Source organism: Hemitrygon akajei, chromosome 5 (genome assembly GCF_048418815.1).
Source record: "Hemitrygon akajei chromosome 5, sHemAka1.3, whole genome shotgun sequence".
Classification (NCBI taxonomy): domain Eukaryota; kingdom Metazoa; phylum Chordata; class Chondrichthyes; order Myliobatiformes; family Dasyatidae; genus Hemitrygon; species Hemitrygon akajei.
Window position 1 is genome coordinate 39,578,278 of NC_133128.1, and position 26,484 is coordinate 39,604,761.

Below are 26,484 nucleotides of genomic sequence, written 5' to 3' on the forward strand. Positions count from 1 at the left end.
TTGTGGCACAGGCAGCAATCCAGACACCGCTGCCCTTGAAGTCCTGCTTTTCAGCTTTCTACCTGACTCCCTATATTGTCTTTTTAGGACCTCCTTCCTTTTTCTACCTATGTTGTCAGTATCGATTATCCATAACAACTTCTGGCTGTTCACCCTCCCCTTTTACAATGTTGTGGACTTGAACCGAGATATCCCTGACCCTGGTATCTGGGAGGCAAAATACCATTCAGCATTCTTTTTCATGTCCACAGAACCTCCTGTCTGAATGAACAATTCTGACACTGTACATTACTTTTGGTGTAAAGGGCTAACAAAGGATACATAAGAAGCTTTCCAGAGAAGAATAACTTCATTTATGGGATGATCTTAGTAAAGAAATTACTGTGTCCTGGGTGTAGGTGTAATGATGCAGGAGAACTTTCAAAATGGAGAAGAAAAGGAAAATGGGAAAAAGGACTCTTTATTTTGGTGGGTTGATCAACAAATACGTTAACAAAGATAAAAGATTTTGAGAGGAGATGAGAAACACTTCACTCCACTGCTCATGATCTGGAACACTCGACCTGAGAAGAAGACCGATTTGATAAATAACTATAAAATGAGATAGGAAATGTACTTGGTCATGTGAAACTTACAGTGTAATAGCAGATAGCATGGAAATGTAAACAAACATAACTTATCTTTCAATGGACAAGCATTGGCATGACCAGCTGAAGAGCCACAATCTATTCTGCATGTATCTGAGGTTCGTGATTTTATAAAAATTAGCTACAAAATTTTGCATGGATATTGTCAACATTCTCAAAGTCACTTTTATTTCTTCATTAATCGTTCATAGTCATATGACACAGAAAGGGCCATTTTTGATGTTATTTGTTTCAGTTTAGATTGATAGGACTGAATCTAGAAAATATAGAAATTCATTCACTTTAAGGATCTGAATAAATAGTTTTCCATTGTAACTCAAACAGTTTTGATCGAGATGTATACTTAATTATACATCATGCTGAAAATCATGCATAAATGTTCTTTTCTTACCAGACAAAAGAAATTTCCTAACTTGTTCCATGAAGATCATGTTCTTTAAATATCAAGCGTTACCTACACTTTCTTATGGTGACACAACAGTTAGCACTGCTGTTTCACTGCTCCACGTTACCTGGGTTTGATCCTGGCCTTGGGTACTATCTTGTGTGGAGTTTGCACATTCTACCTTTGACCAGCATGGATCTCATCTGGGTGCTCTAGCTTCCTCCTACATCTGGAATATGTACAGATAGATTACTTGGCTATTGTAAGTTATTGCTGGTGAGTGGCTTTAGAAATGACAGATTCCAAGGCAGTAATTGAGGGAATGGGAATGTTCAGAGTTCTCATAGAGTAGGTGAAACAAATGAGCTCCTTCGATATTGTAAGAAAATATTAGAAATATGTCTAAATTTGGATACGTCTTCGTATATTGCCGTGGTCTCTTTCTGTCTCATAAACACTGCATTAACTTCACTGACTGAACACCAGAAACACTCACCTGTTTTAAAACATATCAACATTCACCAGCTTTATATGGTGACAGCACTGGCTTCCTCAATCTTGTATAGAGGAAAAATATTTTCCTCTCCATAGATGCTGCTTAACCTCCAGCATTTTGACAATGTTACCTGGAAAAGTAGTCTTCATTTACACTCAGTGGAGAGAGTAAGGCACTGCAAAAGAGGTTCTCTAGGCTCACCTTGCCCCGAATTTTGCTGTTCACATTCTTACCATTTGTAGCATTTGCTGTTAACTATTTGGGCCAAGTGGGATTTACACAGTTCCAATGTCTTGCCTCTTGCTGCTATTTCCTGGTATTATAATAATGTAATTGGATTAAAAGTGTTTTGCTGAGCTCCTACCAACACCTTTCTATCTCTTGAACATTTTTAGAGAGGTGAAAGCCATGAGATTTATGGAGTATGTAATTTCTGTATTTGTTGCTTTATGTCTAATCCATTCTCATACCTAGCATGCAACACGCCTGAGAATACTTTAAGAGAGTATATGTTATTTATTCACCGTCACACCGTTTTAGAGATTGTTCTTTGTGTCGCATTGGTTTTCCAGAGATATGGTTACATACTGTATGTTGCATCTGTTGCAAATGTCCCAATGCATTCTCTGTAGCTTGCTCTTTTCCGTGTTGTAATCCTGTAGTGAAACCGCATGCAATATGCCTGATGACGAGTCCCTATTACAGTAGCTCCGGCTTGTTTCTCCCCATCTCTCTAAACGCACATTTTAAAAAATCTTAACTGCATCCTGAACATGGTTTGGTAATGGGGGGGGGGGGGGGGGGAGGAGAGAACGAATCCCTCAGTCGACTGTTTCTCTTTCAATCCCTCTCCCTTCCCCTTTTCTTGTTCTGCTGGTCCAGTTTAAACGAACTAAAAACATCGAGTTCTTGCAATAAGCCAGTTCTTTCTGTGTCTCCGTGTGAGAGAGAGAGAGAGAGAGAGAGAGGGAGAGAGGGAGAGAGAGAGAGAGAGAGAGAGAGAGAGAGAGAGAGAGAGAGAGACCGAGAGGGAAAAAAGAACCATATGCAGCACTGCTGTGCGCACACATATTTATATAATCTTTTTTTTTCTTTTTGCAAGGGAAGGTTAGTTAAACAGTGTGTGTTGTGCCTGTTTCTGGTAGTTGTTACAGTCTGTCTCTTTGGTTGCTCACGGCTCTTGCACGGGCCTGGCAACCAATGAGGGTCCCTGTTAGTGACAGCAGCTTCTCGCCCTCGTACAAACAGCCGGGGAGAGAAGAGGAGAGGAGAGGAGAGAGAGTGAGTGAGTGTGTGTGAGAGAGAAAGGGGGCAGAGGGAGAGCGCCCTCGGGTCAGTGGTCAACTTCTCCTGCTGACTGTCACTCACACAACAGCCGAGTTTTCAAACACACAACTTCTCTCTCTCTCCCTCTTTCTGTCATCGGGCCGGTGATCATCCTGCACATTAATACGGGAGGGAGAGAGAGAGAGAGAGAGGGAGGCTTTAACCGGCCGCTAGCGCCGGGCTGGAGTCTGGGCCGCCGCCACCCGCCCGCCAGGTGTGTACCATAAGACACTTGCCATCGACCGTTTCTCAGCCACTTGTAAACTTTTCCTCTTTAATTTTTGTTTTGTTGTTTGCTTTTCACGACACTGATGGGTTGTGGCGTTTCGTGTGAGGGACTCGAGTAGGCCAGGAGAGAGTGAGCTAGGCCAGTGGTAACAGAGAGGGAGCCGGCTGATAAACTGTTAGCCCAGGGCAGGGCAGGGCAGCTGCGAGTGGGGTTTGTGGTGACTTAAAAACTCCACCGGGGGCCAGCCGGCATCCGTGCTGGGGCTGAGTGTGGTCGGGGGAGGGGGCTAAATCCACAGATTACAGTCAGCCAGCGCTGGCTGTCTCCATACTGTACAATAATGTGATGTTGTCAATAACTTGGGTGCCAGAGAGAGAGGGAGGGAGGGAGGGAGGCCTAGTACTTCAACACCACCCCCACCCCTTCTAATATTTTCTGTTGTTGTCTCGCACAAACTCTCCTGTTTGTTTTTGTTTCTCTCGTTCACCGTGGAATCAACGTTTGCTGCTCGGGGGTCGGAGGGCGTTTATTGCCTTCGGTTTTCTGTCATGGTAAAACAAAAATAAGGACGGGTGAAGGGGGGGGGGGTTGTGGGTGGAGAGAAGGAACTGGATCGTTTCTGAAAGAGAGATCCGTGTGTGTAACGGCGAGAGATCAGCTGGTGCGTTCAGCCCCGGTTATAACAAAGTCTCTGCTAATGGGAGAGAGGGAGAGAGAAGCCCAATTCACCACGTTTTAATCTTTCCTGAGATCGTTCTGCGACCACATCGCCGTTTATTTTCTGTTTCTCTTTCCACTGGAAAGAGTTTTAGTTACCGTCGTGACCTCGGCCGAAGAAAAGATGATGGATAAATAAGGTAGAGACAATATCACTGCCTGCTCTATTATACCTGCTTTTTCTGCCCTTTCCTTGCTGTGATCAAATCGCATTATCGCTTCCCACGAGATCTGGTGTTGAATACAGTCGTGCTGTAAAGTCCCTTCTGTTTGTCTTTTTAAGGTTGCACTTTTTAAAAAGTGTAATTTCCTAGTCCTGTTGATTGGATACCCCCTTCCCCTCACCGTTTATGAGGACCGATGGCGTTGGCGATAGAGCTGAAACCATTCCATGCCCTGCAAATTACACGTCCAAGCCTTGCATACAGTCACTCAGACCAGGGCACTTTTTTTCCTCTTAAAATATTATTAGTTTGCAAAAATACGCGGACAGATCACTGAATCGCCTGGTGATAATTCATCAGAAATCTAACCTTGCAACTAAAGGACGGTTGGGTCGAGCCAGGACTGAGAAACCAGCACTGAAATGGCAGCGAATGCCGCTTGTTTTGGGGAGTTTTTCCTCTCACACAGAGTGAGGTTTGCACTTCGTTTCCCCGAAGCAAGATGGACTCTCGCGCTGTGTCTTGTCAGCCTTTAGATCGACATTTTGCACACAGCGATGCAAACTTGAGCTTGGCCTACTTTGCACTGCAATAATTATGGTGGGTTGGAAGAATTCGGTAATATTTAAACGGTGATGACTTTAAAATATAACTTAGTCACTGTACTTTTTGTTGTTGGGTTTGCTTCTGCCGAGTTGCATGTATCAGATTTTTTTTGTCTGTTGTTGCAAGTAGTCCTTTTCCGGAACACCCCGTATTTTGACGTACGGTTACAGTGTACCTGTGTCATGATCTTATAAAAGTGATTGATTTCACACTTTATATCATTCTTCAGTACTGAGCAAAACTGTAAAAATACAGCATATTGTACTATTTTAATACGTAAGGCGTAGTGTACGTCCCATGTGCCGAGTATGTATAGCCCTGTCGTGTGCCGCTGACAAGTCCTGTAACTACTGGTTGGGGCTAGTGAGTCAATAGCTAGTACGTACAAGATTTACAGTTGATCTTATGCAAATTCGTCGCATTTTACCGAATTAGTTAAATACTAACACCCTTTTAAGTCAATTATGATATCGGTAATTTGCACTTCGAGTCATTGTAAGTTTTAATTCGTATTCAGATTAAGTACAGGTGTATTATTGAGGTGTTGAGTATTTCAGAATCTCGGAAAATGCTAATGTTTTCAACACATCAATTAATTCAGTAGGATATTGTTGGACATCAGTGGGTAAAAGTTATTGCTAGAAGAAAATGACCCAAAGGAATTAATCAAAATGTCTTGCAGTTGTCGACTACTTTATAGGAAATGGCTGTAGCTAAATTATTAAAAAAAAGATTTCATTCTGCAATTGCTTAAAATACTTGATGTATAGCTCATATATTCTGTGCTGATTGTTGGTGGTCTTCATTATAAGGAAGATGAACTGAAGCTTTCTTGATTGGTCATAAAGTAGCCAATTGGAGTAGTGGCTGGCCAGATTTGAAGTTTATAATAGAAGTATCTCTAATTGATTTGACTAAGTTCAAGAAAACTTCAACTGTTAGCTTTCAAGATTTTGGCTAAATGAAAGACCATATGTATTTTGAAAGGGTATTCAATGTTTAAAATGCCATTATTAGTATTTTCTAGCAGTTACATTGCTGGCATTAACGGTGGCAAGCACAGTTAAGTGATTCTTACGAAAAAGATTGTGGAGAAAGAATGTAAGAATGGCAAATATCTTAATGGTTGTTGCCAAGAACTGTTGACCCAAAATGGAGGTGGAAAAATGAATTTGTTTGAAGCGTGTATACAGTTGGTGTATTGAACAACTATTGTATAAAGTTGCTACTTGATATCAGCGACTTTTTAATGAGTTATTCAGATAATTGTATTAGAAAAAAATCAAAGCATATGGTGTAACAAAAATAAAGTGTCCATTGTATTCTCCTGGGGAATAATTATGATTTTAGACAGAAATTGTATTTTACTTATCAATTTTCATCTATAATATTTTGTATAGTCTGCATAAAAAGGTGAAGGCTGCGAGAGTATATTTCCACATGTTGGAATTTATCTAGATCAGGGATTCCTAACCTTTTCTGTGTGATGGACCCCTACCTTTAACCAGGGAGTCTGTGGATCCCAGGTTGGGAACCCCTGATCTAGAATAATGTAGTTTACCTCCACATTTTGGCAAGAGGATCACTAAGACTGCCATTAGTTGGTGAGTTTATCAATCCTGATTGATGTCTTCATTGCACTTGTGCTTGCCTGAATCAAAAAGCTTGAAATGTATAGTCTAGTAATTTAAAGTATTCTGCTCTCAAAAGTGATGAAGATGAACATGCATCTGAGCTTTTTAGGTTGTAAAACAGTACTTTCGGCTGTGATATCAGAGCGTGAAAGGGAATTCTAAAGTAGAATTGTAAGCAATTTTGTTAAAGTTGAATCAAAAAGGCCTTATTTTGCATTCCATTTCTTTCCTATCACTTAAATTCCATTTATGCTAAGCTTCTGCTGTACATAATGTGCCCAATTAGTTCTCACTGGTTCAGTTCTCAGTTCATATTTTTAAAAAGTTCAGAAACAAAAATAAGGACTTATCCATATGCTTGGTTGCAGAGAGGGGAAAAAATAAAAGGTAGAGATGATGTAGTTTTAGAACAGTTCATTGTTTAACCTCTTACCCTTTACTCTACACATTTTCCATTAATTTGTAAATTTTATTCCTACGTAGGCATGCCTGTTGGCCTTAAGAAGTTGGTGGTGTACTGCATTTTTTTTTGAACCATTGCAGTTTTTGTGGTAAGGTATTGATACAACTCAGTGGATTGCAAGGCCATTTCAAAGAAGGTATTTTTTTACAGGAAGACCTTGATTAAGCTATTACTAATGAGAAATGTTAGTATGAAATGTTGGGCTTAAAAAATTACATTTGATGGTGAGAATGTGATCTTGTCTTTGTCTATCAAGACTACTTGTATCAGGTGCAGAAAAGCAATTCTGCTAAGTGTTATACCTTCCAAATGACAAAACTTGTGTTTGTTTGGGTATGATCAGTATCCATGCTGATGGATATAAGACAGCAGACCCTACCAGTGTTGTGGTGAGTTCTAATGCTGCTTTTACAGAGTGTTTGTAACTATCTGTTTAACTAGAAGGTCTAAACAGTAACTAGTGATTACTAAATGAGGTGAAATCAGAGGGAGTTGAGTTTGTTTTTCCACCTCCAAGTGATTATGTCTGGTAATGTGTGATCGGGGTGGATTTTGATTTTCTGAAGTATAATACCCAAGTTGTGAAGGTCTTTAACATTTCAAGGTATTAGTTAACAATTCTTAACTTATTATTGTGATCAGCAGGATTAGCGCTGTTGTTAGTTAGTTTGCTCGGTATGCCCTGGCATTTTTCTTGGAAAGACCATGGAGATTTTTTTGGTCAATATTAATACATCTACCAACAGCAATTAAATGTGTGACTTTATCAACTTGCTATTGTGAAATGTCATAGTGGACAAATTGGCTGTTGTGTTTCAATACCCAAGATTTCTTAATTTAAGCAGTATGAAGTTTAAAGTATTGCTTGGCCATCAGATTTTAGAATTTTGAACTATGGCAATAGCTTTTCACACATTTCTAACAAAAAAAAGGATGAAAACGAAATTGCCTAGAAGTAACATCCTTATTACTGTACTGCATCCTTATTACTATACGCTCTTTTAGTGAGATAGAAAATTGAAATTAACATTAAATGTGAAGTCAGATTCACACATAAGAAGTTTGTTTGTATTTATTCCTTTTTAGGATCTGCACATCCTGCTAAGGCCAGCATTTGTTTGCTGTCCCTAACTGTCCTTAAAACTACGGTAGCGAGCTACCTTCTTTATCAGGGCTGTAGCGGTTTCAGACGTACCTGCAGTGTGTTTGGGGAAAGAGATCCTGGATTTACATTCAGGGATGATGAAAAAATGGTGAATATATTGTTAGTGATCTGCCACTTAGAAAAGGATGATGAATTGGTGGCATTTGAAGCACTTGCTCTTGGTGAAAGAGGTTACAGATTTGCTGTAGTCGCTGAGGAGAATAACTGCAGTATGTTTTGGCAATGGTACAGAACTACTGCCACTGAACACCATTACTGGAGGCAATGGATATTTAGTGTGGTGCATGAAGTACCAATGAAATGGGCTACTTTTTCCTGGAATATCAACCTTTTGTTGATGATGTTGAACTCATCCAGGCAGTGAAAGTTATGCCATTGCACAAGACATTTGGAATCTGACCTGTTCTTTTAGTCACAGTACTTATGTCAATGTAAAGACTGACATTAAAATGAGAGCAGGAGTAGATGATTATTGGAAGCTTCAAAGAAAATGTCCAGTTAATATTTCAACTGCTTAAGATGGTGAGACCCTGAACTTAAACAAGGAAGTCTAATACTTGACTATTTATCTATGAAACTGTGGTTTCAGGAAGGCTTAGAATGGCTAACATTTATCTCTTTCTGGTTTAAATCCCACTTTCTCTTCCTGGTAAACACAAAATGCTGCAGATGCTGGAAATCCAGAGCAATGCACACAAAATACCAGAATTCAGCAGGTTAGTCAGCATCTATGGAAATTAATAAACAATCGACATTTCCAGCGGAGACAATTCCATCAGCTTCCTCCCCTTCCAATCCTGATGAAGGTTCTCAGGCCGAAATGCCAACTGTTTATCATTTTCGTAGATGTGTTCTAACCTGCTGAGTTCCTCCAGCTTTTTGTGTGTGTTTCTCTTCTTGGTGGCAACTTTTTTTGGAAATATACTATCCCAGCTATAATTTGTGATCGTATAAGGTGTTGCATAATTCTAATGAAGAATGGTTACTTGGTAAGACGTTACAGAATGAGTAATTTCTGTTAAACTCCACCATGAAGGAGTATTTTTTGATAGAGAAAGTGACAACTAAATGAAACTTTTTGGGTAGTATTATGTACATCCAATATTTTAAGAATGTAATTTCTGTTAACAAATTAATTTCTTGTGTAGGAGGATGTCAGTTTACTAATATTTGACCATTGCAAGATATAGTAAAGTGGGGTTTGCTTTGAAAATATCATTATTGTGATAAACCTCTTGGATGCCAGGTATAAATTAATACAGTTTAGTAAACTTTAAATATGCTCAGTATAATTTTGGTTTTATATATAAATTACATCTGAATGTATTCATTCTTCCATTAGTAATAATTCATTACTTCCATTAGTAATAATTCATTACTTTCAGAGTGATAAAGGTAAATAAGATTTGAATTACATCACAATTGCAGTATTTGTAAAAGAGAAAACCGGCCAGTTTTACAATTTCAGGTTGGGTCTAAAATGTTATCACATTGTTTAAATTGATTTTGAGTTGTAGGTTTGTATGTGTTACCTATTTGAACACCACAGAATTATGCATTTATTTTGTGAATGCTGTTTTGTTTTAATGGGAATTTAAACCACATTAATTTTGTGTCATTATGTCTTGTGAAATAGCATATTAAGAAATGGAAATGGCAAGCCAAGTGATAACTTCCTTTGTCAATGATGGAGTTTGTTGTTTGGTATAGGCCATTCGGCCTATCTGTTTCAGGATTTATTTAAGATTGTGACCTCATACTCCATTGCTTTGATCCACACACCAAATAAAACTATTGATTCCTGCAAAGAAACCTCTTAATCAACTAGGATAACTTTGCCTTTTGAGGAAGGGTCTCTACTATAATGTAAAAATTATTTTGCTCGTATATGCTTTAAATTAAGATTATATTATCTTGATCTCAATTTCATCACCAGAGGAAAATCACTCTTTTGCTTCTACATCTAAACTTATTAACATTTTAAGTACCCCAATTAAATCACCTGACAACCTTCAGCACATCAGGGATGACACACAAGTCTGGTACGGTTTACCTTCATCTGTGTACTAAACAAAGTGTTAAACCAATTGAAGATAAATACGTAGAATTATTCCACTTTAAGTTGGCAGGCGAAATGACATTGATAGCAATGAGAGGCCAGATGCATCAAAATTAAAGTTTTGACTGCTGTTCAGTTGAGCTGATGGCTGGGCCAAGTTTGCTGCAGTACTATGAGAAATTGAAACAAAAATGCACTCACTTCATGTATTTGCAGGTGTTCATGGGAAGCACATTGTAATGTGCTTGCATCAGTGTGATGGTATTGAGTTTACTGACTGTGAAGTTCTAAACTCAAATGAAGATCTTGAGCCCTATCTGATATAGATAGCTACAGGTACCCTCACTAAAGGGAAGTTGTGCTGTAGCTACCTACACTTCAAATATTAGCTCACATTGTTTATCTACCACAGTGGGTTTAATTGCCAAGACTTTACCCACTATTTGAGTGGTGGGTTCCCTCCTCCCTATGAAGTAGATAATACTTCCAGCTAACAAAGTAGTTTAAATGCAGTTAATTTATTTTTAGTGATACCTGTTTAAATCCAGACAAAATTCTTAAAAAAACATTTAAAACTCGTAAGTTTTCTATATGGTAAATGATTTCCAACTTGCAAACTATTTCTATAACACAAAGGATTTCTCAAACACAAATACAATTCTTGTAAGCTAAAAAGACATACAGTACCAGCGAGTTGCGACAAATGAATCATCCGTCGCAGAAATTGAACGCAGATGAAAGGATTCTAATTCATCCTGCCTTTCTGTCATTCTTACTGTTTTAACCATTCCTAACAAGCCTGAATGCTCTGTTAAACTTTAATGTTTTCTGCCACTTGAGTGACTTCACGTGCGTGCTGTATATTTTTCAGATACATTTTTACACCCAGCCCTACAGTTTCTGGAATCAGAGCTCCAAGTTTCTCACAATTAATGCTGTGAAGTTGACTCTTTGAGTACACAAATCTTCCAGCTATTAACAGATCAGCTATTTTATCTGTTAAGTGATAGTATGAATCTGATCTGCAAGCTTCCATGCACTAAATAACTCGGCTGTCATTGTTTGGTTTGAAGCAGGCCAGTTAACATAACCCTATTGTCTTACACTGCATCTCATAAGCAGTCAAACACAGGTGCTTTGGGCCAGCATCCTGTGTTATTTAGACAGTACTGTTGTCTGCAAACTGTGCTTTTAACTTTAGACTGATTATTGCTTGCATTAAGAACCGAAGACTGGCTCCTGTTTATATCAAGAAGTTGAGCAAAGAATATTAGTTGTAAGTTTATCTTGCTCAAAAACAACTCTGATCTCTGGAAGCTCACAGCTGCTACTTTAGAAAGCTGGGCTTGGTTAAGAAAGATGGCCATGTGGCTCTGGACAGTGACAATCCATCTCGTTGGAATATCGGGAGTATGAATGAATTTGCCAACAGGATGAATTATTTGTTTGATCACAATTTGTGTCAAATTGCTCTTTACTGCAGTTGGAGATGCAGAAGAAATTAAAGGTCATGTGGATGTAAAGGAAAATAGCACCATGGTAAGAATATCAAGCATAACTTTATTAAATGATGAAGCAAGTGTGAGGGACTGAAATTTCTTGTTAAAAGTTGGTTAATTGGACACTTTAAGTGGTCAGTTTGTCTTTCTGAGTTTCTGTGCAGCTAAACAATCAGAATCAGGTTTATTATCACTGGCATGTGTTGTGAACTTTGTTAACTTAGCAGCAGCAGTTCAATGCAATACATAATATAGAAGGAAAATAAATAAATTGCAGTATATGTATATTGAAATGATTTAAAAATTGTCCAAAAACAGAAATACTATATATTTTTTTTAAATGAGGTTGTGTTCACAGGTTCAATTTTCGTTTAGGAATCGGATGGCAGAGGGGAAGAAGCTGTTCCTGAATTGCTGAGTATGTGCCTTCAGGCTTCTGTACCTCCTACCTGATGGTAACAATGAGAAAAGGGCATGCCCTAGGTACTGGGGGTCCTTAATAATGGGCACTGCCTTTCTGAGACACCGCTCTAAAAAGATGTTTCGGGGACTTTGTAGGCTAGTATCCAAAATGGAGCTGACTGAATTTACGAGCTTCTGCAGCTTCTTTCGGTCCTGTGCAGTAGCATGTTGTATGAGAGGGGGCCAAAAAGCCCATAGATATTATTTATTTATTTAGATCTCTCCTACAGGCACTATGGTAGTGTCGCAATTAGTGTGATGCTCTTACAGCTCAGGGCGTTGGAATTCAGTACCAGTGTCCTCTGTAAGAAAGTCTGTACATTCTTCCTGTGAGCATGTGGTCTTCCTCTGGGTGCTTCAGTTTCCTCAGTTCAAAGATGTACTGGTTAGTAGGTTAATTGGTCATTGTAAATTGTCCCGTGATTAGGCTAGTGGTGGATTGATGGGTGGCACAGCTCGTTGGACTGGAAGAGTCTGTCCCACACTGTATCTCTAAAACATAAAATAAATGATTATCTGGTATAAAAACTGGTAGAGCATTCTTTCATAATACATACACTTTGCCTATGCCATTTGTGCCACAATATTGGAATATTTGTATTTCTGTTCACATGCAGAAAAACTTGATTATGTAATGTAAATTATGAAGCATGATTTGTGATATCATGATATCCTGATTATTCAGTGTGGTCCTTTGACATGCTTGTTATTGCCAAATTGCACTTCATTAGGTGGCTGAGAGTTTTTGAGTGTTGAACGATTTCCAGAATTTTGTCCAATTAGTGTAGTATTTTATGATGGATAATTTGAGGCAAAATTTGACCGTGGCAACGTGATTGAACCTCCAAGAATGGTGGTTCATTCTCCTGGAGAACGCTTTTTTGTCCTTGTGCTTGCTTGATCTGCATTTTACTTGCCACATGTAAGATCAGCCATGGTATTGTCCAAGTCTTCTTATGTACCGAATCAGACTGTTTCATTTTATTTTTGAGAAGCAAAGGATTTGACTGTTCCAATGATATTCTGCAGTGATGGTCTGCAGCAAATGTGTATGACTTCAGCCAGGAAAGAATTGTTTCCTTAGATTTATATTTCCTTTAGTTTTAACGAGGTTCTTTGACATTACAATTGCTGCTTTGAAGTCAAATGTAAACTCTTGCAATTTGCCTATGGAGTTTAATTTCTTTGTCCATGCAATGAGATCTGGAGCAAAGTGCTCCTAATGGAAATAAATCTGAGCATGTACATAATTACATCATCATCGTTTTGCTGATGATTGAGACTGTTGTTGATGGTGTAGCAACTGACCTGACTGGATTTTGCTTTATTTATTTCTGGAACTAGACAATTCAAGGCAGTTTTCCCACTTAGTAGGGTACATGTCATTGTGTTCTGACAAAGCGCCTCCAAGTTGAAACGTTGATTCTTTTCTCTTCCTATGTATGACCTGGCCTACTGAGTCACTCCAGCATTTTCTGATTTTTTTTTTCTCTCTCTCTCTTAGTTTGCCATCATCTGAAATTTTTGAACTACAAGTTAAATGTATCCGTGTCTGTGTTGGAAACGTTTGGTTAGTGGTATGTGGTATTATTAGTTGTGGCCACGCACTTCTGGCTGGCTACTCTCTCAATTTGGGATCATTCAGAACTCTTCTGTCATGGTTCATTGAAGAATCACTAGTTGGGTTTCTAGGATGTGTTCATGGCTTTACAAGGAACAGTTAGGCAACTTGGAGTCCTTGGAGTCTAGAATAATTTGAAATTATTGAAATACTTAAGCTCCTGAGGGAACTTGATAAGAAAGTTGCTGTGACAGTTCCCAAACTAAATAGAATAGTCTCAGGAAACAAAAGGACACTCATTTCTCCACTGAAGTTTATGAATATATGGAGTTGCCTTCAGATAACTGCAGATGTTGATTCAGAAAGTATATCAAGACTGAGCTACAGGGGAATCCTGGCTCTTGGGGGCCAGGAAGGTGTGAAAGATCAGATCTGGGGTTGAGTGGGATCCAGGATTAACTATGATGGAATGGTGGAGCAGACTTGATGGGCTGAATAGCCTAGTTCTGCTTCTATGTCTTTTGCGTGCCAGATAAGTGGTGAAAGCGCAATAAACTCTCCAGTCTACTCCTATTTCATATATTCTTGAACTGAATGTTTATTATTGTCAGAAGCACTAACATACAGTGGAAAACTATTTTGCCTGCCACCATACAGATCATTTCATTACAATGATGCATTCAGGTAGTAGAAAGGAAAACAATGCAGAATCAACGTGTTACATTTACAGAGAAAGTGTAGAATACGTAAATAATCAGGTGTAAGGTCATAATGAGGTAGGTTGTGAGATCAAGAGTCAATCTTATCTGACAAGGGGACAATTCAGTAGTCTTACAGTGGGATCAAAGGTGTCCTTGAGCCTGATGGTGTACCCTTCCAGGCTTTTGTATCTACTGCCTGATGGGAGGTGGGAGAATACAAAATGTCTGGGGTTGGGGAGGGGGGGGGGGTCCTTGATTATGTTGGCATTGTGCTAAGACAGTGAGAAGTATACCCCCCAGAGGGGGAAGCTGAGCTGTGCCTACAACTTTCTGCAGGTTCTTGTGCTCTTGAGCAAAGCTCTGAATGTGATCCATTCGGATAGGACGCTTTCATCTTGCTCTCCATTTAGTGACCTACAGTGTATCCTGCTTAAACAGTGCCTTAAATTTAAAGATCTTGCTGTTGTTTTCAGATTCTTCCAATATCTTATTCTTCTGGATCTCTGTAATCTCCAGTTTCAAAATATTTCAGCCCTTCAGATTATCTCCAGTGAAAATTACGGAATTTAGTCACTGCCCTAATTCCCATTTTGATTCTTTTCATTCCTTTCATTCTTCTCTAGAGGCTTTTGGTCATTTCTACTAATATTGCTTGAAGTGATTTGATGTCAAATTTTGCTTGATAATATTCCTTCTGAAGTGCCTGGGACTATTTTGCTGTACTATGTATTTCAGATGTTTCATGATATTACCCAAAGTAAACCGAGTTAGCTGAAGACTCATTTGTGATGCTGTGGACTTCATGGTGAGGCAGAATGATTCATGTGCTGGATACTATTTTTTGAAGATGGTTCCTAATGTTTATTTGCACTTGCGTGCTTAGCTTTGTCTTTGTTGAGGTTGGGGATTTCTATCGGGTTTATTTGATTGCCATTGTTTACAACTAGATGTGGTAGGAATCGGAGCCATGATCTGATTCCTTTTTTTGTGTAATCTTGTGGCTGTTCTGGTGATTTAGCAGATGTGTAGTAGAGTGTTGTATTTAATACCTATTTGTATTCTGTGAACCAGGGTGCATCTTGATTTATTGGTTGTGAGAAATATGCTAAGTCATGATCTTTGTTCATCTAAACATGGGGTATGGTTAGCAGTGGTAAGCCAGAACTTGATGCTCATCCTTGATCAAACTTTTAGTTCATGGTAGTGGGCTCCAAATAGATTTTGATTTGTTAATTTTGTAAGTATAGAATTTTGGGCGTTATCATGGAAATAACTGCAGTGGAATATTTTATTGCTTTTAACACTCATACAGCAAAAAAAAACTCCTGTTTGCATTCCAAGTACGTAGTTTTTTACACTTCCTTCTATTGCTTGACAAAAGCAACATCCATATTTTGGTGCCATGACCTTTGGCAGCATTCTCACTTGGGAAGAAAAATCTGTTTCACTTTTCTCAAATCTGGGCTTCTGATTATTCATTGACAGTCACTTTAACATATTTCTATTTTGGCCAATTAATTATAATATTCAATAAAGATACCAGACTATAAGAGACCAGCACTCTCCAAGACAAACCATTCATCAATCTTAAAAATTCATTCTCTTCTCTGATGGATGCAGTGAGCACGGTCACTGTAATTACTTGTATCAACTTTTGGCATCACATCTCAAACTTGTGATCTTTCCACTGAAAGGACAAGGGTAGCAAATGCACATTAACACCAACACCCATTGATTTTCCTCCAAGACACATACCACTTGATTTAAAAACATGTAACCCTACAACCATTGTACCTGGGTTTAAACTGTGGGACACCCTCCCTATCAGCAGAATAGGAATACCTTCCCTAGAGGGCCTTAGTTTTTCAAGTTGGTTCACTGCCACCTCTTAAAGGGAATGAGGAAAGACCTGTAAATGTTGGTCTTGCCAGTGGTGTCCAAGACTCAAGATAAGTGAATAAATACTACAGGATTTCATCTGGCATTGGTAAATAAATGTATGGAGATTAAAAACAAATTTTGTTGCAAATAAAAACTTTGAAAAATCTGGCTAGAAATACTGAAGGACTGTTTCTGTAGATAATGACAAGTAAAATTGTGTGCTTTATTGACATTATTGGGAAAAAGACTTTTTTAAAAATCATTGAAATTTACAGCTTTTTTGTTGTAAGAAGGTAGAGTTGAGGGAGATGATCAGCCAAGATCATAAATAATAGCAGAATGGATCAAAGGGCCAAACAGTCTACCCCTGCTTTTTATTCATGTTTTTAAATGGATTCGGATAGGATTTTATGACTTGGTCTGAAGGGAACACTTTCTTTCAAACTACAAGTGATGGGACTCTTATCACTGAACATTAAATACACATTCATCACTGAAGTTGGTTGTTGCTGTTGCAATAGGTGTATGCTGTTTTTAGTGTAAGAAATTCAAAATAAAAGTATTCTCAGAGATACTTAACAGCCTGTGCAGAATTTGTGGAAAGAAAGAAGAGTGTTAAAATTTTAGGTTTTTAGGTTAAAGTCACGGAAAATTGAACTTTGAATATTTCTCTTGTGCAAATCTTCTCTTCCCATATCTGACCACTTTCAGCAGTTTCTGAATGTTTTTTAAACATAATAACTGTTTAAATACTCTATAGCTTGGGGTAACTAGAAGATGGAAATTTTACTTTCTGTATGGCTTTTGCATTGTTTGCTAACCTTATTTTCCAAACATGTTTTTTAGAAACATTTTCTAAATCAGGTGAAAGCTCATTAGGCTGAAATGTTAACTCCATATCTCCTCAGAAGCTTCCTGACTTGAGTATTTCAAATATTTTCTCTTTTTATTTCGGATTCCTGGAATCTTCAGTTTGTTGTTATGCTTTATGACTTATTTTTTCATGCATATTTCAGCAGTGTAAGATTTTGATTTGGTGTTTTGTATTGTTTTGGTCACCAGAGTCTAGGAAGTATATGGAGGCTTTGGAGAGGGCGCAGAGAGGTTTATCAGGTCATTGCCAGAATTGGAGTCTGCTAGCAATAAGAAGAAGTTACACAAATTCAGATTTGTTTCTTCTGGAGGTCTGTGCTCAGGGACAACATAAAATAACGAGAGGCATAGATAGGATGGATTATCAGAGTCTTTCTCAGGTAGGAAATGTCAAGTGCTTGAAGAAGTAGGTTTGAACTGAGAGGATGAAAGTTTAAAGGAGATTTGTAAGGCAATATTTTTACACCATGTGGTTGGTGCCTGAACATATGCCAGGGGAGGTGGGAGAAGTAGATATAATGACAATGTTTAGGAGGATAAACAGACAGAGACTGGAGGGATTTGAAAATGTGCAGGCAACCATAGTGGGCTGAAGAGCTTTTTTCTGTGATATACTGTTCTTTACTCTGCTCTAGCTCTGTGGCTGAAAGTTTTCATCGCCATTTGGGCTTCACACAGAAGTTATTTTAATGTACTCTTTCTAAACATTCTTTTTCAGTTCATTTTCTGTTAACCTCTTTGTCTAGCTGTCGGTCTCTTCTTTGTCCCTCCCTCTCATTCTGATATTGCTTCCTTTTTGTAAGTCACCATCTCAATCTCTAAGTTATGGTTTCTCTTTCTCTTCCCCTTTTCTGTATTCCTATCGGTCTCACTGTCTTATAGATAGTCAGTTTCAGACTGATGAAACTCTCTTATAATTGCAGGAATGTTATACAGTACTTTGATTGTCAAAACATTCAGCGGTAGAACTTTCCATGATTCCTGATACGCTTAGCACTACAAAGGGTCTTGACTGGAAATTCAGGTGCACCCTAATGGGAGTGCTAGGTAAGTGTAGCAGCCAGGTGCTTATGGCCTGTTTCTGCTGTTGACCCCTTCACTGAAAAGTTCAGTTGCACAATTGTAGTGGCGAATGTGTGCTGGCTGTTCTCCATGCAGAGACCAGGTTCTGAATGATTGAAAGCCACAGGCTTGATTGGCCCACTTTGGCCTTGAGATGGAGGAAAAGAATCAAGGTGGGGCAGTGTGGGTGGAGGGGGTGGTGATTGGGGAACAACAGTGCAGAGAATGCAGGATGAAACTAGGAAAGTATCAGATCAGAAACGTTAAAGGACTAGAGCTAGCTGTGTTAGTGAGAGGGGTTTTGGAGTTACCGGAGACAGTTGGTGAAGGAGGGCTGGGAGTGATCCAATCACAAACAAGAGAAAATCTGCAGATGCTGGAAATCTGGAGGAACTCAGCAGGCCAAGCTGCATCCATGGAAAAGAGTACAGTTGATGTTTCGGGCTGAAACCCTTCAGCAGGACTAGAGGAAAACAGATGAGTAGAGCTAAAAGGTGGGAGTGGAGGGAGAAATGCAAGGTGATAGGTGAAACTGGGAGGGGGGGTGAAGTAAGGAGCTGGGAAGTTGATTGGACATAAGGCTGTGGAAGAAAGAAAAGGGGAGGAGCACCAGAGGGAGGCGATGGGCAGTCAAGTGAGATTGAGAGTCAGGGTGATGAGGTGGTGTTAGGGGGAGTGTGACGTTGCTAATCCAATTCAGCACTGTGTTTTAAAACACTAAAAGGTATCACAGATACTATTCTGGAAGAATCATTGCTGGGCACTTTACAGATAACATGGTCTTTTCAACAGTCTCTTTGTGGTGAATGATTTTGCCCAATGTACCCAAAAACAATGGGTCAGATTTGCAGAGTGAAGTGACCTGAAAATGGTCATGACTATATCTCGTGTATATTGGAAGTTTGGGGGTGGGGGGAATGCAGTTTTTCATTCCATTATGCAGAGTGATATAATTGTAGATCTAGGCAATTCTTTCTTTTTATGGAGACCACAAATATTTGTTGTAGCTTGGTTAGTCTGTTTAAGAGAATTTACATGTATTTATTTAAGGCTTTTACTTTCTCCTCATTTACTGTCAGCATTATAAAGTGGCATTCTAGGTTTAGTTCATGAACTCCGTATTTACTATTAAGCATCCTCTCTAAATGGAGCCAATATTTTCCTCTTTTACAACACATATCCTTCTCCCCTTCAGATTAATGTTAGCAATTCAGAGCGGAAGTATAATGATTTTGCTCTGGGATTGTATCACAAACAACTGCATTAAAATGATGCAAAATTATTTTTTAAGGGAGATAAATTAATGTTCTGATATCAAATGTTAAATAATGGAGGCATACATCAGGAAGTTAGTTGTGGAGGCCTATGTACAATTTGTAATGATTGCTTAATAATTTTATACTATGAACTTTAATAAATAATGTAAACTTTAAACTTTATATTAATAATACTGGTGAAGTGCCTTGGCCCAAACTGTTGACTATTTATTCCCCTTCATATATGCTGCCTAACTTGCTGAGTTCCTGCATTTTGTGTATATGCTGTAAGTATATTTATTTCATGTTGCTGAAATTTCATGATAACTAAGTGATTAGTGTAGATGAGTTAATAATGAAAGCTACTTTAATGCCTGTAGAGGCAGTTGAACGCTCTGGCTCCCCTTACTGGCCAGAAAATACTGTGGACCTTGATGCTAGGGGAACCATTTATACTGTATGTGTGTTCAGTATGATTATGTTATAGATAAGGGAAACTTGGGTCTCTGCTAATAGCCCATAATTTAACTTTAAACTTTAATAGTATTAACACTATTTAGCGGAGGGAACATAAAGGATTGCTAAGGTCTGACAAACAACATTTATCTCCCTTTCTATTTTTGAATGTTGAGAGTATTTAAACTAAACAATTGTAATTTTTTAAAAAGTCTTGTAGCTCCTTCTGAAGTTGTGGCCATTTGTTCCTATCTGGAAAAAAGATAGAACATGTCACCAATTTCTTTTCACTTTATAATTGTAATTAATTCTTTCATGATTAAGACACAAGTATGGAATTAGGATATTTTTCAATAAATTAGAAAACATTTGTGTAACACAGCATTAGATGCTAATTTTTTTTCTGCAATGCACCAAAGGTACATTGACTTCTAACTTGGCTATTTCATATTTCCTGTAGATGTTCTTGTGTTTTTATTTCCTGGAACCATATAAGTATTAGTGCTTGTTAGTTATAGCAATTATGGCTTCAACCAAAAGTGTAGTTGAGTATTACTTCTTACAGTCTCCTATCTCAAATAAGGACATTTGGCTACAACACTCTGTGCTTGAGTTGTTTTTTTAAATTTTTTTTTATCATAACTTTGTGCAGTTTTGTCTCAGACAACTGTAGTAGAGATGCATTGGTATTTTGTTTAAAATAGTGTTTGGTATCCTTTGAGGAAAATATGTGAAATTGAAATTCTTACTATATATTACTTAGATGATTGTTAGTATATGATTCAGCTGGAAAATTGTACCAAATCAGATATCCTTATCAATTTTTTTCACACAGAATTATGAAAAAATAATAATCTTAATAAGAAATTCTTTCAGAAAATTTTGATTTTAAAATCTGACTAATGACTTTTAATCATTTTACAAGTGTGAAACTTGCTGCTGATTCAGTAAGGTCGGCACTTTGTTTTTCTAAAATGAAAATCTCGAGCTTTTTTTAGTTACTGTAAGTTGGCATTTTAAGTATGCTAAGGACTGGTAAAATGCTAAAATGTAAAATGCTAAAACATAAACTATCACAAAACAAAAATATAATATCCAACTAATTCATGCTAAGCAGTTGGGAATTGTTGTTTGTTATTTTCCCATAAATGACATTCTTTGCTGTGAATATCTTGTATAAGATTCACCAATATTTAAGGGGACAGTATGGTGCCACCCATGGAGTTTGTAGAGAAAATCAAGATCTTTTGTGTTGTCCTTTGATCAATACCCACTTTTAGGTAAAGTTAATTTCTCTAAAACTTGTAACTTCATTCTTAGCTTCTTAATCATCCAATATATCTTTTTTATGGCTTTGAAGTTCCTCTCTAATTGTCTATTAATGTTAATATGTAGATATGCTAAAGTGTTAATTTTATCTTCACCATCCTTGCACTGTGACATGAATGACTACCATTTAAAATTGTAATGTACCCTTTCTGAGAATGAGACCTGTCAGCATTACATTTCAATAGGACAAAATAGGCTGTAAAAATACTTCTGTTTAGGAATCGGTATACTAGAAAACTGATAGACCTTTAACCTCTTGGTTTGACTCCACATTAAGGAATAGTGCATTACTTTACTCGGGTCAACAATTGAATAAATACCAAAATTAGTTCATCATAGCATCCTACAACATTCAGTTTTGGTTGAATTTGAATTTACCTAACCAGTGCAAGATGCTGAGTGAATGAATTAATCCTTTCTTGCCAGAACACCATGGACGAACTCTGACATGTTGATCCAAATATTAATTGGTACAAAGAAAATTTTATTATTAAAGTACATATATGCCACTGTATACAATCCTGAGATTTTTTTTTGTGGCCATACTCAGCAAATCTATAGGATAGTAACTATAACAGGATCCATTAAAGATCAACCAGAGTGCAGAAGACGACAAGCTATGCAAATGCAAATATAAGTAAATAGCAATAAATAACGCGAACATGTGATAATGAGATAGCGTTCTTGAAAGTGAGATCGTTATTTGTGGGAACATTTCAATGATGGTGCAAGTGAAATTAAGTGTAGTTATCTCCTTTTATTCTTAGGCCTGATGGTTGAGGGGTAGTAACTGTTCTTGAACCTTATGGTATGAGCCCTGAGGCTCTGGGACCTTCCACCTGATGGCAGCAATGAGAAAAGTGCATGACTTTGGTGGTGAGGATCTCTAATGATGGATGCTACTTTCCTCTTATTTGTGCTTTCAATATTACCTTGAGATTCCTTTTCTTGTGTGCATATGCAGTAAATACAAAGAAACATAATAGAATCAATGAAAAACTGCACACAAAGACAAGCAACTAATGTTCAAAATATAACATTGTGCAAATACAAAAAGGAGAAAAATAACAAATAATAAACATTGATAAATGAGTTGTAGAGTCCTTGAAAGTAAGTCTGTTGATTGTGGAATCAGTTCACTTTTGGGATGAGTGACATTATCCACTCTGGTTTAGGAACTTGGTTGAGGAGTAGTAACTGATCCTAAACCTGCTGTTGTGAGTCCCAAGGCTTCTGTACCTCCCTCCTGATGGCAGCAGTGAGACAAAGCATGGCCTGGGTGGTGGCGGTTCTTGGTGATGGATGCTGCTTTCTTGCAACAATGCTCCTTGTAGATGTAGTGGGGCAGGCTTTTATCTGTGATGCACTAGGCTATATCCACTACTTTTTGTAGGCTTTTCCATTCAACAGCATTGGTGTTTCCATACCAGGTTGTAGTGCAACCTGTCAATATAATTTCCAACATGCATCTATAAAAGTTTTTTAGATGGTGTGCTGAATCTCTGCAAACTTCTAAGAGGTAGAGGCGCTGCTGTGCTTTCTTTGAAATGGCACCTGTGTACTGTACCCAGAACAGGTCCTCCAAAATGATGGCAGTAAGAAATTTAAAGTTGTTGACCTTCTCCACCTCTGATCCCGTAATGAGGACTACTCATAGGACTTGGGTTTGTACCTCCTGTAGTAAATAATCAACTTCTTCAAGGCTTTGCTGATGTTGAGTGAGATTTTGTTGTTGTGGCACCATTCAACCAGATTTTAAATATCCCTCCAATTTGCTGATTTTTCACCTCCTTTGATTTGGCCATCAACACTAGTTTCTGTCAGCAAACTTAATACATGTGAATAAGCAACAGGACTTATCCTTTTTAAAAAAAAAAAAAGTCCTCAATTATTGTTACTAATTCACTTATCATTGCTGATCTCTGTTCAAAATTACTTTGGCACTTGAGAGAATTTTTTTTTAGATTATCATCAATAATCAAAAAAGTTTGCCACTCCTGGCTTATTACATTGAGGAATTTGCACAGATAGCAGACTAGGTAGCTGAAAACTATTTAACATTGTACAATGTGTTCAGTATTGAAATACAAACTTAAAATTTAATATAGTAAATTTAATATGTTAATATAAAAGTCAAAATAGCATAAATGTACTTGAAATCAAACTTTTATGCTTTGTAATATTTATGCAAGAAATATATTGGACATTTTACATATATATTTTGGAGATCACAGATATATAGCATCAAAAATTCAAGCTAAGCACGTATTAATATGGTGTCTTATAGATTGGTTTTCCAGTTACTTGAAAAGTTTGATCATTTGACATTATTCTCTTTGATTATTCTCCTTGATTACGGCAACAGTGCAGACTAGAAGTGCACTCTCATTGAGAAAATTAGAATTTTGGGGATTAAATTGTGCTTGTTCAGAAATCCTGACTCATTGTCAAATTTGCAAAGTACTGATGGTGAATGCCAATAGTTTTGCCATCCTTGCATATAATTCAATATTATCTAAATTGCATAATAAGTTTTGGTAATAGTTGATACCTGTGTACTGCACATTGATGAGACTAACTGGGAGTATATCATTCCTAAAGGTTAACAATGTTAAAGCAATGGTTAATGATCTTGGGCAGATGATTAGAAAGGGCATTGTGATTGAATCTGATTTTATTGTTTTTGGACAATTCTAGCTTCTCAGTGATCAAGTTGGTAAGCCCCTGCAGTGCTTATTGTCTATTGCATCCTGAGTTACCAATAAATCAATCTGTTAATTTTTGTAATCTGAGTTCTGACAACATTAGAGAGAAGTTACTCAGAGTAACACATACAAAATGCTGGAGGAACTCAGCAGGTCAGCCAGCATCTATGGAAAAGAATTCCAGTCATCAGGACTGGAAAGGAAAGGTGGAAGAAGCCAGAATAAGGAGGTGGAGTGGAGAAGGAGTACAGGCCAGGAGCTGGTGGGTGAAGCCAAGGGAATGTAGGTGGGTGGGGGAGAGGGAATGAACAGAGAAATTGAGAGGTGATAGGTGAAAAAGGTAAAGGGTTCTGAGCATGGAATATTTTAAGGAAATAACAGACAGGATAGACAAAAGAGAACCAGTGAATGTAATTGACTTGAATTTTCAGAAGACCCTTTGACAAGTTACCACACACGAGGTTGCTAAACGAGATAAAAGCCCATGGTATTATTGGAAGGATACTGGTGTGAACAGAAGTTTGGCTGGCTGGAAGAAAGCGAAGAGTGGGATAAATGGGTCTCTACTAGTTGCCTGCCAGTGCCGAGTGGTGTTCCTTGGGTCTGTGTTGGGTCCGCTACTTTCATCAATTATAATTTAATGATTAGGATGACGAAATTGATGGCTTTGTGGTCAAGTTTGTGGATGATACAAAGATAAGCGAAGGGACAGGTAGAGTTGAAGAAGCAGGGAGTCTGCAGAGGAACGTTACAGGGACAGATAAGGTTAATGAGTGAAGAAGAGGCATGTGCGATACAGTGCAGAGATGTGCATGGTCATGCACTTTGGTGGAAGGAATAAAGGCATAGACCACTTTCTAAACCTGGAGCAAATTCAAAATTTAGAGGTGCAAAGGGACTGGGGAGTCCTCATAGAGGACTCCCTAAAGATTAACTTGCTGGTTGAGTTGTCGGAAAGGATGGCAAATGTAATGTTAACATACCGGTATTTCAAGAGCGCTAGAATATAAAAGCAAGGTTGTAATGAGACTGAGACTTTAAGGCTTTGATCAGAGCACATTCGGAGTATTGTGAGTTGTTTGGGGAACATATGAAAGAAAGGATGTGCTGGCATTGGAGAGGTGATTTTTATTTTGCAGGGTGCCAAGGTTCAAAGTAAATTTATTGTCAAAGTAACTATATGTCACTATATACAACCCTAAGATTAACTTCTTGCAGGTGTACTTGATAAATCTGTAGGCTAAACCCAGAACAAAGTAAATGAAAGACCTTATCAACTTGGATGTTCAACCAGTGTGCAAAAGACAACAAACAGCAAATACAAAAAGAAATAATAATAATAAATATGTAATAAATATTGAAAACTTAAGATGAAGAGTCCTTGAAAGTGAGTCCATTGATTGTAGGAACATTTTAATGATGGGGCAAGTGAAGTTATCCCTTTTGGTTCAAGAGCCTGATGGTTGAGGGGTAGTAACTCTTCCTGAATCTAGTGTTGAGAGTCCTGAGGCTCCTGTATCACTTTCCTGATGGCAGCAGCAAGAAAAGAGCATGGCCTGGGTTGTGGGGGGTTCCTGCTGATGGATGCTGCTTTCCTGCGTCTGCGTTTCATGTAGATGTGCTGAATGGTGGGAGGGGTTTACCTATGATAGACTGGGCTGTATCCACTACTCTTTTGCAGGATTTTTTGTTCAAGGGTGTTTCCATACAAGGCTGTGATGCAGTCAGTCAATATACTCTTCACTACACATCCATCGGGGTGTGTCAAAATTTTAAATGCCATGTCATATCTCCGCAGACATCGAAAGAAGTAGAGGCGCTGCCATGCTTTCTTCGCAATTGCACTTGTGTGCTGGGCACAGGACTGGTCGTCCAAAATAACAACAGCAAGTAATTTAAAGTTGCTGACCTTCTGCATTTCTGATCCTCCAGTGCCTCCTTGTCCCCTGGTTTCCTCCTCCCGAAGTCAATAATCGGCTCCTTGGTCTTGCTGACATTGAGTAAGAGGTTGTTGTTCTGGCACCACTCAGCCAGATTTTCAATCTCTCTCCTATAATGCGATTCATCACCACCTTTGATTTGGTCCACGACAGTGGTGTCATCAGCAAACTTGAATAAGGCATTGAAGATGAGCTTGGCCACACAGTAATAAATGTAAAGCAAGTAGATCAGGAGGCTAAACACACAGCATTATGGTTACACAGAGTCCCTGTCAGAGCCAGTGCCATAGCTGATCTGATTCCACTCTCAACCCCCTCCCAAAAAACCAAGTTGTACAGTACAGTTGAAAAATTTGAGGATAAATGTGTATTTAATATTTCAGTAGTATTTGAGTAATATTGTAACTATTATTTGATTAAACATTCTTGTTCATTTAAATAATTCATTACAAATTGTATGTAAAAATAAGTGCATTGCATACATCATGGTACTATCATGCACGTCCTGTTTAAAGGGGAAAAAAAACTTAGACTTGCATTCCCAGTCCAGTGTCTTTCTTTGAATTAGTTTAATGTTTTGGAGTGACATAATATAATGGCAGCGACAAGGAGGTTTTAAGCAAACACAAGCTGACTTACCTCCCTGTTGAAGCACAGCAAGATCTTTGAATTTAAAAGAAAACGCAGTAAGAGCTTAAAAAAAAGTAGCACGTGCAGAGATGGTCGCTTTTTTATTAAAAAGGCAGAAAACAGAAGAAATCATGGATTTATAAAAAGTAACAGGTGATAATCATTTTTTAAAAGCAGAAATGGCTGGCTACATTGGGAAAATAGACATTCAATTGCTCAATGGATAACTGGCTCAGGT

At 38.1% G+C, this 26,484-nt stretch overlaps 1 protein-coding gene across 11 annotated transcripts in view; it reads left to right on the forward strand.

The window, feature by feature from the left end:
- The first annotated feature begins 2,723 nt into the window (after positions 1–2,723).
- The window catches only part of bbx (BBX high mobility group box domain containing), a 139,177-nt gene continuing 115,416 nt past the window's right edge, over positions 2,724–26,484 (forward strand). For 3 of the 11 annotated variants that reach the window (XM_073045282.1, XM_073045287.1, XM_073045292.1), the window contains exon 1: positions 3,717–3,940. The gene's annotated coding sequence lies outside the window, so the exon portion shown is untranslated. Of the gene's footprint in view, positions 3,069–3,716; positions 3,941–4,545; positions 4,565–11,374; positions 11,431–26,484 lie in introns of those variants that run through there. The other 8 variants (XM_073045281.1, XM_073045293.1, XM_073045283.1 and 5 more) reach the window with 7 other exon arrangements.